The sequence below is a fragment of the Peromyscus eremicus genome, chromosome 7, assembly GCF_949786415.1.
Source record: "Peromyscus eremicus chromosome 7, PerEre_H2_v1, whole genome shotgun sequence".
Lineage (NCBI taxonomy): Eukaryota > Metazoa > Chordata > Mammalia > Rodentia > Cricetidae > Peromyscus > Peromyscus eremicus.
This window is the reverse complement of record NC_081422.1, coordinates 32,885,256-32,895,664: the sequence shown is the minus strand read 5'-3', so window position 1 is coordinate 32,895,664 and position 10,409 is coordinate 32,885,256. Positions and strand designations below refer to the sequence as shown.

At 37.2% G+C, this 10,409-nt stretch overlaps 1 non-coding gene across 1 annotated transcript; it reads left to right on the top strand.

The window, feature by feature from the left end:
• Window positions 1-9,819: 9,819 nt before the first annotated feature.
• Window positions 9,820-10,011, top strand: LOC131915787 (U2 spliceosomal RNA). Its single transcript, XR_009380434.1, has one exon. It is a non-coding gene; the product is annotated as a U2 spliceosomal RNA (small nuclear RNA).
• The last annotated feature ends 398 nt before the right edge of the window (window positions 10,012-10,409 follow it).

The following is a 10,409-nucleotide window of genomic DNA, read 5'->3' as shown; positions in this document are numbered from 1 at the left end:
GCCAGAGATTCTCTCTTCCATCTTGTATTCTGTTGGTCATGCTTGCATCTGTAGTTTCTGTTCATTTACTCAGATTTTCTATTTCCAGTATTCCCTTGGTTTTTGTCTTCTCCATTATTTCTATTTCAATTTTCAGGTTCTGAACTGTTTCCTTCACCTGTTTAATTGCTTTTTCTTGGTTTTCTTGGCTTACTTTAAGGGATTTATTGATTTCTTCCCATTTTTGTTTGTCTTTTCCTCAATTTCTTTAAAGGAATTTTTCATTTCCTCTTTAAAGAACTTTATCATCTTCACCAAGTTATTTTTTAAGTTCTCTTTCTTCTGTTTCTTCTACATGTGATGTTCAGGTCTTGCTGTTGTAGAAACACTAGGTTCTGTTGATACCATATTGCTCTTTATGATGGTGTATGTGTTTTTGTACTGGCATCTACCCATCTCTTACTCAAATAGGTGCATGAGGTATCTGTGTCTGAAGGAGATACTCTTGGTCCACTCCTCTGTGCTTGCTGTGTCTGTGTGATATTTGTTAACCATCATTGACTATGGGTAACTGAACTCATGACTACTATAATGAAATACCTGGCAGAGCATCTAAAATGCAGATTATGGGTTTTTCCTCCAGAGTTTCCAGTCTGACGGCAGTCTAAGGGGGCCACTCTTGGTCCAATCAGAGCTCTTGGTCTAATCAGAGCTCTTGGTCTAATCAGAATTGCTGGATTCTGTGTCTCAGGGAGCCTCTCTTGGTTCTATCAGAGCTCTTGGTCCTCTTGGTCTAATCAGAGCTGGCAGATTCTGTGTCTCAAGGAGCCACTGAGGTCTCAGGGGGATGGGTGGGTTTGGGACAGGGAGTGGGTCTTGTAGATTGCAGGGTCTGGTCCAATGAGGGGGGGGGTGTTGGTGTGCATGCCTGCCTACAGGAGTCTTCCCTGCTGCCCTGCACCTGGGGCAATGATGGGGGGGCACAAGTAGTGTACCCCGGGGCCTGGGTCCTAGAGACAGGAATCTCAGGCTAGGAGAGGAGACACTCCACTTGGGAACTTTTTAGTAATAAAAATTCTTAAGTCCAGGCCAATAAAGCAACTCAGGCCAAATGTCTAACGGATATTTCTAAGAAGCAGGGAATTTTGAACAACTGTCTTACTTTGTCTTGGCAAAGTTCAGCAGTCACTTTCTTTTGTGTCTGGCTTGTCCAATTTGGACAGCATACTTTCAGCAGTTGAGGCAAGGGCAGTTTCCTGTGCAGTAGCTACTTTTGCCACAAAGAAAGCATATTCCATATGGAGTTTCTTCGATGCTCAAAACATTCTCTGAAATAGATTGGTGTTGCCAGGAGCAGATATGTCTCATTGTCATATAAAAACCTTATGTTATTAATACATCTTAAATGTCATATTCTGTAGATCTCTGAAGGGTTTGAAGATGACCTGTCTATCTAAAATATATCTCTGTTTGACTTTGAAAACATGCCTAACATGACTACAAATTTGATTGTAATAGGTGACTAACTATTAACCTGCATTTCTTTATTATCCTAAATAGTTTATAATAATAGCTTTCAAGGACTAGAAATTTACATTACACTGTTAAATGAGATTTATGGGTATAATACCTTGAACAAGAGTAGAAACATATGTATAGTATGTTCTAACAAAAATAACCTTAAGTTTGTATTAATATACAAAATCCATACCAATGTAAAATATTTAAGACTAGTAGTTGCTTTTTGGGTTTAAAAGTAGATTCAATAATCTATCCTTTTACCCTATCATTTCTATATTCCCCCCTTTTCCTTTCAGAACAAGATCTCTGAATCTAATCTCCTTTGTTCAGCTTTTTTCCTGACCATTACCAATAACAACTTGTACCCAATCACCCTAAACTATGACAAATGTCCATAATACACTAAACAATCAAAAACTGCCCACCCCACCTCTTGGGAATGTGGGCATCATGTTCTTAAAATTACTTCCTGCTGTCTGAGGGTGGTGGCATCTTTAGAAGAACCTGAAAAAAATAGGATAATTGTAGTCCTGGGAGAGCTAGCTGTATCATTTGTTGTCCAAGATCTGTGTAATGGGAAAGTGCAGGGCTTATCTGAAGTCTTGGCTAAAGAAGTCTATGAGGCTGGATCATCTCATCTAGCCAACTTGAAATTGTCCTGAGCAGTTTGTAGTCCAAAGGTGCAAGATGAAACATTAATCTAATTAATCTTTATCAATAAAAAAATCTGGAGTCAGATATTGAGGGAAAAAACCTGAAAGATCAGAGAAGCAGGGAGCAGCCACCAGTTGCCTCCTATCTTTTCCATTCCTCAGTCCAAAAAGGCCAAGATTCCCCTTAGCCTTGCCTTACTACTTCCTGTCTCCTCTCTGTCTACAGTCCTCCAAACCTCTATGGTTAATTTTGGTCAGCTAGTGGCTAACTCTGCCCTCTGACTCCAAGCAAGCTTTATTTGTCAGAACACAATCAAAATATCACACAACAGATAACCATAGCAACAGTGTATTCTTTGATTTTAACCTATATTTCTGTCTGTTAAAATAAACTGATATTAAAACTGTAGTTACAAAAAAGAATATAAGCTATGAAATTCCATGATTAACCAATTTGCATGTCTAAAATAACTTTTATTACAGTGCACTCAGTCTCCTGCTACATCTGTGGATTATGTATGTGCAAAGTCAATCATCCATGAAATAAAAAATATTTTAAAAGACCCCTGAACATGTATATACTTTTCCTAAATAATATAGCATTTATATTATATGTGGTATCATAAATCATCTAGAGATGGTTTAAATTATACAGGAAATTTTGCATACAGATTTGCACTTATTATATCCAAATACTGTACCATTTTGTACAAGGAACTTAACTTCAGAGCTCGAAGCAGAGCTGGATTCTGATATCAATGACAGATTGAGGAACTGATCTCAATGGGTCCCAAGAAACAGTTGTATATTGTTTTGATTGTTCTGTATTATTGTCATTGTTGTTAATCTGTTAATGTGCTTAATCTATAAATTAAACTTTATAAAAGATTTGCACATATAAGATAAAGTTTGGAATATAATCCCATGGATAAGGGGATGGCTACTATCACTATCACACTTAAATTTGAAAAGCACTGGTGTAGTCCCTGGTCCCAGAAGGTGAAATGGGGTACATGTATTTACCTAATTTAAAGAAAAGTATAAGCTTTGGGTTTGTCTCAAGAAAAAAAGAAGCAGAACAGTGAAAACGATAGTTTGTCTGAGATAAAGATGGCCGGTCATAAGCACAGGATCATAAATCCACAAGCTTAAGAAACAGATGTTGGGAAAACAGAGTTTGAAGGGAACCATGATCTCAAGACAAATGTGTCTTTGGAAAGTCATCTGTCATTGAAGAAAGCAAGCACCATTCATCCATGATGCCTGGACTATTGGGTGATATGTAAAGGAGGGCTTCTTTTATATTTATCTAGATCAGAACTCTTAAAGAAAACCTAGAGACATCTTCACATACTCACCTGAACACTTCTGTAACAACACGCTTTTACTTCTGTGTGGAATTTTCTTTTCCAAAAAGACTGCACATCCCAAGGTAGAAGCACAAACCCCTTTAGACTCAGCTTAAGGAGCAAGGTTGAGTCAAAGCTGGAATTTCTACTGAGTCTAGGGATCTGGCAATCACTCAGTTAAAGTACCTACAGCCTCTCGAGAGCAAAATATCTCAGTGTTGGCTTTTTCAGTAAAATACCTATTTTTTTCTATGTTACCAAATAACAGTGAAAACTTTCCCCCAAAAAGGACTCAAAACCAGTGCATGAAGGAGAGTGAGAGGAGTAAATGTCATCTTACCATTGGCTCTAGGGAAGCAGTGATGTTCTGCACAGAGACAGCAGGGAAGGATCACACGTAATCACAGTGACATTTTTCTAAAGATACCTCATGTTGGGAGGCAAGATTTAGTACATAGTCTCCATTATTTTGGCTAAGGTATAAGTTCACTGCATGAATGATTCATATTTCTATTCAGTAATTATTCCATATTTCCATAATTTCTGCATTTTAAATGAATATAAATATTAAATTACACTCAATTGCTAAAAATGTTTTCCTCTAAAACATGGTATTAACTAAATGATGGTGCTGTTTGTGTAGGTTTATCTTCCTAAATAATGCTACGTATTTTTCACATAATAATTTGAAGGAAGATAGTGTTTAAAAATTGGAGTGGGCAGAGTAGGGATAATTTCAGTTCAGACAACCACTAACATGTCCCCTGTTTCTATCCTTTCCTCATCTCAACTGTGTTATATAATGGAATCATACAGTACTTAATCTCTGAGATTGGCTTTTTTGCATATAGCATAATTCTATTGAAATGTATGCAAGTTGCAATGTACATGAATAACGCGTTCCTTTTTGGAGGAGGAAGGTGTGGATATGAAAAGGCAATGGAAACAAGGGACCTGTGTGGCAATGAATTGTTATGTATCTTGGCTGTACCAATGGCAATATTTTGGTTGTTATATTGTACTGAAGTATTGCTAAACCGTACTAGTTGGAGAAAATGATTAAGAGGTGTATGAGATCTTTGTTTCTTACAACCACCTAGGAGTCTGCAGTTACCCAAAAATGAGTCAATAACAATTAAGTAAATAATTAATTGAGGTTGAAAAGTGTGATTCCTTTTGCCTCATAGGCTGAAAGAGGAATCGTTAATTTTGGTTCATTGCTTCAGAAGTTTCAGTCCCTGGTCTCTGGGGACATGTTTTGTTGTTGTGATTGTGGTTGGCTGGTTGTTTTTGTTTGGGATTTTGTTGAGCTTCTGAGGACACCACAGTGGGAGTGCATGACAGAGGTAGCCTACTTACCTCAAAGGAACCAGGAAGCCAAGAAAAAAGAAGAGGGGCCAGAGTCCTGATGTACCTTTCAAGGACACACATTAGTGGCCCAAACTTCCTCCAAGTAGGCCCTACATCCTAAAGGTTTCACCACCTCCCAGAAGCTCCATGCTTTGGGGACCAAGACTTTAGCATATGGATCTTTGGGGAACATTCCAGATCCAAACCAATTAACAGTAAAATATATAATTCTTAGATCAAAAGTTAGCAACTTAATTTGAAATTCTTTTCTAATTAGGAGACAGAATAAAGCCATGAAGCTTAAAGTCTTCACTATTGTTTAACACTATATTAAAAGTATTAGAAAATGTTGATGTAAAGGGGAAAAGAATAAGATGCATAAAAGTTGGAAGTAAATAAGCACAAACTTTTACATGTTTTTAATATACTCACCATAAAGAAATAATAGTGTTTAAGGTGACAGTTAGGCTAATTACCCTGATTTGGTCATTGTAGAATGGATATGTGGAATGGAACATCACACTGAACTTCATACACACAGTTGTTATGACAATCGAAAAGAAACATTTAAAAATAAAAAATTCTATAAATGACAAAATATATTACAAAGTATAAAACTGACATATTTATTAGTATAGCTCATATAACCAAATAATAGAAAGCCTAATGAAAGATAAGACTCTTATTACAGTCACAATATCATTCCCAAACATAAAACCAGTAAAATGTATGCAAAAGAGAAATAAATCAAGTTATTAAACATTGCCAAAGGTACTGATACAAACCCGAAGAAATGGAAAGCTATACCAGACTTCAAGACTAGAAGCTTCAAGATCCAGAGTGTGGGAAAGCCCCTCCCTGGTTTATTTGTCAACTTAAAAAAAAAAGATCTTAATGCATCATAATTTTTTTGTTGAAGCTATCCAAATTAATTACAGAAGTTATGGTTAAACATGAATACTCAGCAAATCCCTCAAAGAAGAGTATGTGGGAAGCTACCCTGACGATAAGAGAACATAATGAAGTTTCTATAGTTAAAGCAGTGTGGGATTGGCTTACTGGTAGACCAAAGGACCAATGAAACAGAAAACTCAGAAATAACCCAACTGCCTTGACATTTACTATGTGATAAAGGCAGACACTCAAAATTAGAAAAAGATGGACATTTTTGTAAATGGCAATGGAGTAAGTGGATAGCCATATGGAAAAAGATAAAGTTGGATTCATTCACACTGTACATCAGTATAACTTATAAATAAATCAGGCATCTACCTGTTAAAAACATGAAATGATTCAAACAGAATAGAATATTAGGTAAATAGCTTCATTAACTAAGAAGCTATAAAGCATTTCTAACTGTGATTATAATATCAGAAATTATAAAATATTAATAAATTTAATCAAAAGCAAGTTTTTAAAATAATAAAAGAGAAGTCAACAAGTTTTTAAAATAATAAAAGAGAAGTCAAAAGCCAAATCACAAAGTGAAGGAAATGCATGAAACTTATACCTCAAGTAAAAAGTTAACATCTCTAATATTACAGTTGAAAACAAAAGAATTAAAATCTCAGAAGAAAAGGAGCAAAGAATAAAACACTGCATATAAGAAATCAGTAGCCATTGAATATTCAAAAACATTCTAAATCTTTCTCATAATAAGAGAAATGCAAAACAAAACAACACAAAAATTTGTTCTTGAATTATCATTTGGAAATTGGAAAAAAAATTTAAAGATGCTACATTAGAGAAATTAAAATAGTCACTCCCACTTATTGATAAGGAGACTATAAATGTCTACTACCCATGTATTTAAGACATTCATGACAAAATATGAGTAGGAGTTTTTTATAGGAATTAATGAGCTAACTAAAAATTAGTTAAAATGTTAAGAATCTAATGTAACTAAAACAACTTGTTAAAGGTGAATAAAAGTGGAGGGCTTACATTTAGCTGATTGGCTGAGTAAGATATTGATTCAATAGTGAGTGGCATGAACACCATGGGAGTAGCCAACCACTTTTCTTACTGGATTTAAGGCTCACTCCAAAAGTTGCAACTCATACCTAATATCGTTGTTAGACAAGAGTACATGGTTAGACAAATCATAGGCCCTAGGCATGAGCCTACCACTATTATGCTGCTAAATGGGCATAATATTAAATTGACTTCTTTTGATTTGTTATGGTAATAGATTAACTAATCTCCCAACACTAATCACAGAAGCTTCTATTGGCAGTAGGCAATGATGAACGCCCAGACCTACAACTGACAAGGCACAGAGAATAGAAGACTGCAGCGTGCTCAGCCCTAAATAGGACATCTAGATCAGATCCCACACTCCCGAGGATCAAGAGTCATTGTAAACTAAGGGTGAGAATACTGTAAGAGCCAGAGATGATGAGTGAACACAAGCAAAGAGTGTGCTCTATACAGAGCAGTGCTCCACACATATGAACACACAGCAATACGGCAGCATGCACAAACCTTGTGCAAGTTCAAACCAGACCAGATCCCAGCACAGAGAGAGGAGGTAGGCACAAAGCCCAACCCCTTGCCAAGGAACTATTGGCAATTGGTAGTTGCTGGGAAAGGGAGAGCTCATGTTTGTCAAGAGTGTTGGCCCTATTTGGTCTACCAAACTCCAGTGAAAGGCCACACATTGAAGAATATATGGGCAGCACAAATTGGATATAATTGGCTGGAGAGGAAAAAGGGACACAAAGTTGGGTGGGTAGAGAAAGAAGCGATGGATCTGGGAGGAGTTGGGGAGGAGCTGAATAAGATTAAAACACAAGAATTAATAGAAAGAATTGAATTCCCAATTTATGTGTGTCTGTTCATGTCTATATATTCTGTCACTTCTATTTGCCTGATGTCAGGTTTGATTATTGTGGAGAGGTCTTTAGTTTTAGTTATCTCTCCCTATATTTCTTCCTCTACCCTGCCCTCACATCCCCTACCCCAATTAAGCCTTCTTATTCCATTAAATCCTATCTATCAAAAATACCACCAAGAATAAATAAACTGGTCAAACCATTGTTGAAGACTTAATTCCCCCTGTCCACCAAGCAGTCAAGGAGTGGTTTGTTGCTCCATAACATTCATGTCATGACTGCACCCATGGACATATCTTGCCCAGCAGTCATTACTGTGTTCACAGGATTTACTGCTGGGTAAGACTATTGATGTTTCTGCCCCAGCAATCTTCGTAGCATCTTCTATGAAAGCAGCAGGAAGTTTCCAAGTCAGCACCAACTTGATTACTCCATGTCCTGTGTGACCAAACTGTGTGACATTTTCAGCAGCACAGTCTTACTACCAAGTTATGGTGGGCAAGAGCAATGGAATAGCTTATTTTTTTTTGAGGGGCCTCCAGATTACTCCTGACCTCTTCGTATATTTTAAATACAAGTTCTTTAACATGTATGCCTCTTTTAGATGGTATATTCTGCTAAACTGTCTGCCTAGGGCTCCACCCATTAACTCTGAGGACACCATGTTTATTCTTATATGAAACCAAACATGCCTCCTTTACACATACTATAAACTCATCCAATACCAATCTTGTCATTTTGCCAAGGCCAACTCAACAAAATATTTTACCTCCTACACTCTCGCGAAATATGGTATATTAAAATTATCCTGTGAAAAATAAAAAATATGAAATTACTGAGATGTGTTAGGTCAACTAGCATGGGAAATTAAATCTTCCAAGAAAAATGGAAGGCAAGAAAATATTTCATAATAAAAACCATAATAGATTGAGATTCAAGCCAGGATTCCAATGCCAGCACCAAGTGTTTTTGTTCCTGGATAAGAGGCAAATTTTTAATCTCCAAAGTGTACCTATATGATATACATAGGTGAACTAAAAAATTTCCAAACAAATTAATATCAAATATTCTGTCATTACAAAAACTATGTCTTAAAATGAGGAAGAACTATGGCTAAAGATAAAGGGAAATAAACTCATTAAGAGAAAAAGTTAAAATCCTCTCTATATAGGATAGAAGGCAATGAAAATTGTATTACTTGTTGGAAAAATAATTGTAACACTAAAAAGCCACACTAATAAAAAGTCTTTGGATCCTATACTTGATTTCAGAAACAAACAAATTTAAGTGTGTTTATTCTGGGCTAGAAAGATAGTTCAGCTGTTAAAAGCATCTGCAGCTCTTTCAGAAGACTCGAGTTCAATTCCCAGCATCCACATCAGGTGGTTCACAGCCGCCTGTAATACCAGCTCCAGGGGTTGTGATACTGTTTTTTGGCCTCAGCAGAAGCATGCATCACACACACACACACACACACACGCGCGCGCGCGCGCACACACACACACACACACACACACACACACACACTAAAATAAAATAAAACAAAATAAACTTTTTTTAACAGTAGATATTCTGTTAAATGTTTTCTGCGGGAGTTTGACACTTTTATTCCTTGGATGAATGGGTTAAGCATGGATATAACTGGTGGAGAATAGGGAAAATAATTTCCCTAGAGTCCAGGTGTTAAATGCAGTTTGAGGTACATAAAACTTCCTCATTCAAAGAAGAGAAAAACTGCAATTACGTGGGACCGATTAGTATCAAATATTTTTAAACTGCTACCTTTGGAGTTAATATGGAAAAGAAGAAGAGCAGAGATTATAAGTAATAAAAATTGAAACTTATTTGTGTGGCAGTCCCAGAACTTGGGAGGCAAAGGCAGAAGGCTCACCACAAGTTTGCAGTCAGCCTGTTCTACATCACAAGTTCCAGGCTACCTGAAGCTACATAGACAGTCTTTAAAAAGAGTGAACTGGGGGTGGCAGAGCGAGAGAAGGAAGAAAAGAAAAAGAGCAAAAAAGGGGGTGGGGGAAATGGGGAAGGGAGGACAGGACAGGAGAAGAAATCCAGCAGGCAACAATGAAAAACTTGATGCCAGTGGCCGCAGCAATTAAAAAAAACTATTTTCCTGGTGTCGCAGCTCAGCCTTTTGGCTAAAACCAAGTGTGGTTTCTGCTCTCATCAGCTTAATGTCTGATATCTACTCTATTCAAGGACAGTGTATTAAATAGATTTTTGGAGTTGGGAATTGGAATGAGGGGCTTTCTCTGTCCAGTCCACAAATTGATGTGAAATAGCTGTACTTCCAGGTGTAACATACACCAGAGGTTACAGATAGCTGCTCATTTGTCATATACTGTCATCCCAGTGTGAAGGACTCAGTCAATAAGAGGAAAGCTTAGTCATCTGCCCTATCCCCTACAAAGGAAATCATCTGAAGTAAAGTCATTAGCTTGGAGGGGATAATACTAAAAACTAAATCTCTTTAAAAGACAATGTTAAAAGGAAATAAACACACGGGAGTCTGTGGGTGAGAGTTCAGTCCTCTCATGGTGGTCAGGTCGATTCCCCACCATGGTGATGGGGAAGTCTCAAAACAGTAAGAGTGGGATCCGGAGTCCCAGCTGGTCAGTGAGGGCCAGAGGAGGGGCCTTTCATGGAGGAGGAGTTCTTAGCAATCCTGCCCCAGAAGATTCAGTGAGAGAAATGAGGAGTCATAGAGA